We start from the raw sequence: 6,000 nt of genomic DNA, 5'->3' as shown, positions 1-6,000 counted from the left end.
TGCACCAGAGCGCCAAGAGTTTTCAAAGATCCGCGCTAGAGGCTGGGCTATGATGCTCGCCAGCTCCTTGAGTACCCTGGGGTGAAGATTGTCAGGGCCGGCTGACTTGAAGGTATCCAGCTTCTCAAGATGTTCCTTCACGAAGTCAGCATTAATGGAGGGCAGGGGATCACCCTCACCCGGACTTCCCGGCCCTGTAGCGGGCATGGGCGTCCCATGGGGCTGATGAAAGACTGACGCAAAGTACCTATTTAATAGGTTGGCTTTTTCCTGGGCGTCAGTTGTCAGTTGCCCCATCTGGTTCAGCAGGGGTCCAATGTTGCCCCTGCTTTTCCTCCAGCTCCCCATATATCTGAAAAAGGACTTTTTATTGTCCTTGATGCTCAAAGCTAGTTGGAGTTCAGTTGCAGCCTTGGCTTTCCTGGTTTGCTCCCTAAAGAGAAACCAAGCAACACAAGACTGCTCCTCCCCCTTATTTGAGGGGCTAGGACCTATTTAGCTTATATTAAGTGATTCATCTGGTTTGTATGGGCATATCCAAACTAGCAAGCTGCCCCAGAGGTAGTGTGAACAATATAGTTGCTAACTGTTTTAAAACTCTCCTGGACATCTAGGTAAGTGGTTTTCAACCTTTTTTGTAGCAGGACCCATATGTAAACATTAATGGCTAGTCCTGACCCACTGCCCCAGGCCCCAGTCTCCGAGTGTGTGTGGGTTGGAGGTGGGGGGGGGCATGAGAGACCCAAGCAACCCCTCACAGGCTGGAACTCTGCCAACCTGAAAGGGACAAGCCATAGTTTCCCATATTGTTCTCTTCCAAAGGAGAATTCATTTTTAAAGTTTGTTTGCAACCCTTTCATGTATTTTTGCGACCCACAGGTTGAGAAACATTGGTCTAGATGAACTGTAGCCTATACATTCCTGCAGGCTGTATTTTCAACGTAGTGGCACTGGCAGATACTTCATACAATGCATTATAAGCTATCTTTTACATATAATCAATGAAAAACAAAAACCCCAAACCCTTTCTGTGAAGAGCTGCAGGTGGTAAATTAAAAAGCCACTTGTTTGGTGGTGTTTTGTAGATGTGTCGCAGCGTTCTAAACTTTTTGTGTCTTCAGCCTCTTAGAAGGTTCCCTGCTACAGATCCTGAAAGACAGCTGTTCTGCCATGCATTTTATCAGGAGCCAATGCATGTACACTCATTTGCTCTCCATTGAGGAACAGCTAGATGGGGTCATATGCATAGGATGATTGTCTTGTTTCTTCACCAGTGGACTAGCAGATTACCTGAGCAGACATTTTTTTCAATCACCTAGAAGAAATATCCAAACTACCCCAGAACAGGTTCTCTTGAGGGTGTCAGTTTTATTTTCTGATCACAAGAGCTTCTCTTGGCTCTTTTCTTATCCTTGTAATACCCAAGATCATGAAAATCAGGGCTGTGTAGTCACACTTATAGCCTCATATTGTTGAGAATATTATCAAAAAACATTTTAGATGAATGCATGAGTGAGTGAATGAATATGGTATCAAGCATACCCAGCCTACTGAAAAAGCAGTCTTGAGAAAAACAAACAAACTATCTACAAGAAGATAAGGAGCAAGCAGACACCTTGTCTCCCCTGTCAGGATGTTGTAAATTGAAGTAACTCCTTACCATCTGCATATCTAAGCCATGAGGTATGTGACTAGAGTCAGCTTGACAACAACAAGGTGATTGGCTAAGCAGGTTGTCAAGCACTGCAGCAAAGTCTGCCTAAACTAAGTATAAAAGAACAGTGAAGACCAGGCCCTGATGATGTCGTATGCCATCCACATCAACTCAGGAGAAAATTACCAGCATCCCTCCCATAAGATCATAGTGTCCAGAGGCACTGCAACTGGCCATTGTGACTGAACCTGAGCACCAGTGGATTAGCCTGTGTGTATGTATGAATGATTTTAGATAAAGTAGTGCTTTTCCCCACTTGAGCTGTATGTGTCACTCAATAAAGATCTTGGTTGCTGAACCCATGCATTGGTCTTTTATCCAAGATTATTGGTTCACATATTACTGGCGTGCTCATTCACTGCATCTGTCCGTAAAGCAGATTTCTCCTGTTACCCTGCCAGACTCATATAAGCTATTTTTAGAACGGGGGGCTAAACTTTTTGCAAAGTGGTGACACTGTCACCTGCAGGGCTTTGCATCTCATCAACTTCAGAAGTTGTGTCCTGCTTCTTCCAGCTCAAAACAGTCGTGTATTTTAATAATTGCTGGCAGGAGTGGGACTTTCCCAGGTTGTTCCTAGCTGGAAATCAACTGATTGGACTTTGCTTTGTCCAAGATAACCCTGTCCTTGATTTGTCTGGTGTGAAGGACTTTGGAGGAAATGCTGGAAACATAAGCTAAAGCAGTGAGCATGTCCCCAGGGGAGCAATCTTCCATCTAGAACATCAAGGGAAAGAAAAATCACAGCAGCAATGAACAGGGCCTTCAGCTATTGATCAGCCTCCATGAAGCTGAAGGAAGTCTACTAGAGAAGTGCTAGGACAGCAGGCTCCTAGCATGTAGTTACAATTCCTGGGCCATGAAAATCCAAAAGGCTAGCTATTGACATTCACAGTCTTACTAGTTTAAGTACCTAATATTTCTCTTTTTTGCATAAACAGGGAAACATCCAAGCTTTTATAGTTTGGAATTTAATGTTTGAAGACATGGTTATGTACACATATTAGCACCCATAGACAGCAGTCTCATGACGATACCTATTGAAACATTTAAGAAACTTAATCCATCCTGTGTTAGTAGATGTATGCTTTTGAATTTATGCTTATCAGTGATGGACTGGATTACGAAGGCTCTGAGAGTGTGAGCAGGTTCAAAAGGAAAGATTGAGCTATCAAAGTATTTGATTAATAAAAGGAGGTATGACTGTTCCCTAGGCATACATACATTGTCTGCACCTCTAACTAGTACAGGTGCCAACAGCAGCAGGGACAAGGGAGCACAGGCTAGCAACAAGCCTGGTTGCAACCCTTCTGTTTGTATCCAATACTGCCAATATTCCTAAAACTCAGGCTCAAACTGTTACATTAAAAGGCTTTGGGATTATTATGGAGATTATCTTCTCCCTAGTCTGTTACTCAAAACCCCTCTGGCAAGAGCAATCCAGAAATAGGGCTTCTCTTACTACAGTGGAAGCATCACTGATTTTGGTACCCAAATTGCTTGTTGATACTGGCACTAGGCTAGCAATTCTATAGCACACCGTTGACAAAATTTAAATCTGCTTCCTGATTAATACTTCACTCTTCAGTTAATCAGCAGTGTGTGGTTTCTCTGGTCCAAGAGAGCTTGGCTATACAGGAGTACAAGTACTATACCTACACCAACCAGGGCCTCATAGTTTTCCTGTGACAAGAGGAGTGGAAAATTGGAGTTTCCTTAATAATAGTTATCACGATGGCAGAAGAAAACTTAAAACAGGTGCCAGATCCTACAGTGCTGAATCCAGCAGGTTTTCTGACTCTTATCCTTCAACTAGACTAAAGCTTGTGTTCATATAAATCAGTATACCATTGTCTATCCTGCACTTCTATGGGCTGCAGGCGCACACAGCTCTCCCTTGGTTGTAAAGGGCTACAGTGAATGAGGGAAGGGCTCAAGGAGTGGAAGAAGCAACAGCCCTGCTTTGTCATCAGCTGTAGGCTGGTTCTTTTTTTGTAGCATCATTCCCAAACTACAGGGCTGAAGAAATTCTGGTTTCAGTTTTTTTCAGGCGTGACCAACATTAAAACCAATTAAAATTTAATTGGTCTTTGAATTGTTCTGCATGGCTCCTAATCGAGTAACCGTGTACTTCCCTACCAAGCAGTATGAGCAACTCTAGAAGTCAGTGAACACAGCAGGACTCCTAGTGCCAGTCAAATACCTGAGCTGTCCCTCAAGAATTCAGATGAACAGTACAGTAATTGAAAATAATTAATCAAGTGTCAACATGGACAAAACATTCATGAATTGCCAGTGCAAGCTTTGAGGCAGGAAGCCTGCCTGGTACTTATTATAGGCCTACAGCCTCATATAGCCAATTGGCCCATCCCTCAAGCCAGGAAAGGAAATGACTTTGAAGAACAAAGTCCCCAGACAGCAACCTCAACTATGATTAAAGTGTCACATAGCTCAAAAAATGCATCCAAAACCTTCAAATATTGTAATAGAAGCAGGGGCCTGAATACAGCCACCTATGGCACCTTTCATATTGCCTAAGTCGTGCTCTACAATCAAGTGTCATGTGTTGAAATTAGAAAGATAGTGACGTTTTCATACTGTAAACTGACGTGTCACATCCTCAGACTCAAAATGCAGCTGGCTAAATGAAAGCTGAAACTATTAAACCTGCAAACTTCCTTAAGGAAAAATGCTGGTTCAGGGTAGAGCCAAACACATTAACTTTTTTCTAATGGATTTGGGGCAGGGATTGTTATTTACCCAGCATGGTTAATGTTACAATAAGAGTTCCCAGCAAGTGTGGCAATCCTTGCCCCCATTCCTTCCTTCCCCCTGCTCCTTACCAATACTCAACTATACACCAACCGGTAAAAATAATGTCTGTTTGATTCTTTGATGGAATACCCACTACGGAATAAATCCCAATGAAGTCATGCTTCTCTGCCATGTTTTTATTTCAATCAGGTGCCATGTTTAGTAGTTCACTGCTGACCATTCTGAAATGGAACTAACATTTTTGTTCATTGGTGTTGGTATACTGGCAAATGAGAATGGGGATTGGGCTGTTAACGACTGTCAAAAGACTAGTGGGGCAAGGAACAAATCTTGTCTAGTCTCCCCCTCACATCCTAAATAAAAATTATCTTTGGTTTTACCGTAAGCATTTTTTATCCTCTCTCCCAGTGCTTCAATTACTTGTTGGATACCAAATAAGTCTCTACCGCTTCCTATTTTTTTGGGTGCAAGTGTGGAAGGGAAGTTCCTTATAATCAAAACTTTAACCTGGCCAACTTCTACAATTTCAGGTACCTATCAAAAATAAAGAACTCCAGCAACGTGGTTAGCATAGTTTGCACTAAAGCTTTCAACATGTTGTTGTTTCAAGTGTAAATAAAACTAAACCATGTCAGCTGGGCAGGAGGGAATGTAGAGTGATACAAATTCCTAATTTCAAGCTCCCTATGTAATTTAGTCATCAAAAGGGATCCTGGTTTTCTGTTTAAAAATCACAACAGTCTGATTTTAAAAAAATCGTAACTTCTCCGAGTAAAAAACAATTAAACTTTTCCTAAAATCCATGATTAAAATGAAACACCACTGTATGTATGTATGAATTGAACACAAAGCTTTATTTCTATATTTACAACTTTAAAGCAATTTGGAAGCCTACCAGTCCCTCTATCACTATAATAATGTGAACTTATGTTCCTATAAATCTTGGTATTTAATTTTGGGTTTTTTTATCATGGAAAAAATCAGAGCTCCCCCTGCCCCCTTCACTCACCATAACACAGGTCCAGGCCCCTCACTCCCCATCCCGCCAGAAGGGTCCCCCAGCTGCCAGGGCTACAGAGCCAAGAACCCGGGTCCACAGCCCCCTCCCCCTCCCTGCAGTGCCTGAGCCCCAGCTGCAGCCTGCAGGAGGCAGCAGCACCTGCAGCGGAGTAGAGCGTGTAGCCCAGCTCCCCCTCCCCCACAGGTGGCACAACCAGAGTGGAGCCACTGGGGGCAGGAGGGGGGTGGATGCAGGCTTCCTGCTGCAGGCTCGAGCTCCCTGCCTTGCTGCCCTGCCCTCGGGGCTTCCGTGGCCCAGCCGGCGAGACCCAATGCGGCTGTGCAAAGCAGGGCTGGGTGTGGAGGCTTGTGCTGCCATCATGAGCCAAGCACCACCATAGCAAGGAGCCTCCTGTCCACCTGGTAGTAGCAAGGGGCACAACTCCATGTCACCACCCCAGCCCACAGCACAGATCTGGAGGGCACGTGCTCCCCATGTCCCTCCTTGGGGT

This window comes from Alligator mississippiensis, chromosome 1 (genome assembly GCF_030867095.1).
Source record: "Alligator mississippiensis isolate rAllMis1 chromosome 1, rAllMis1, whole genome shotgun sequence".
NCBI classification, from domain to species: Eukaryota; Metazoa; Chordata; order Crocodylia; family Alligatoridae; genus Alligator; species Alligator mississippiensis.
The sequence above is the reverse complement of the archived record's forward strand: the minus strand, read 5'-3'. Positions refer to the sequence as shown.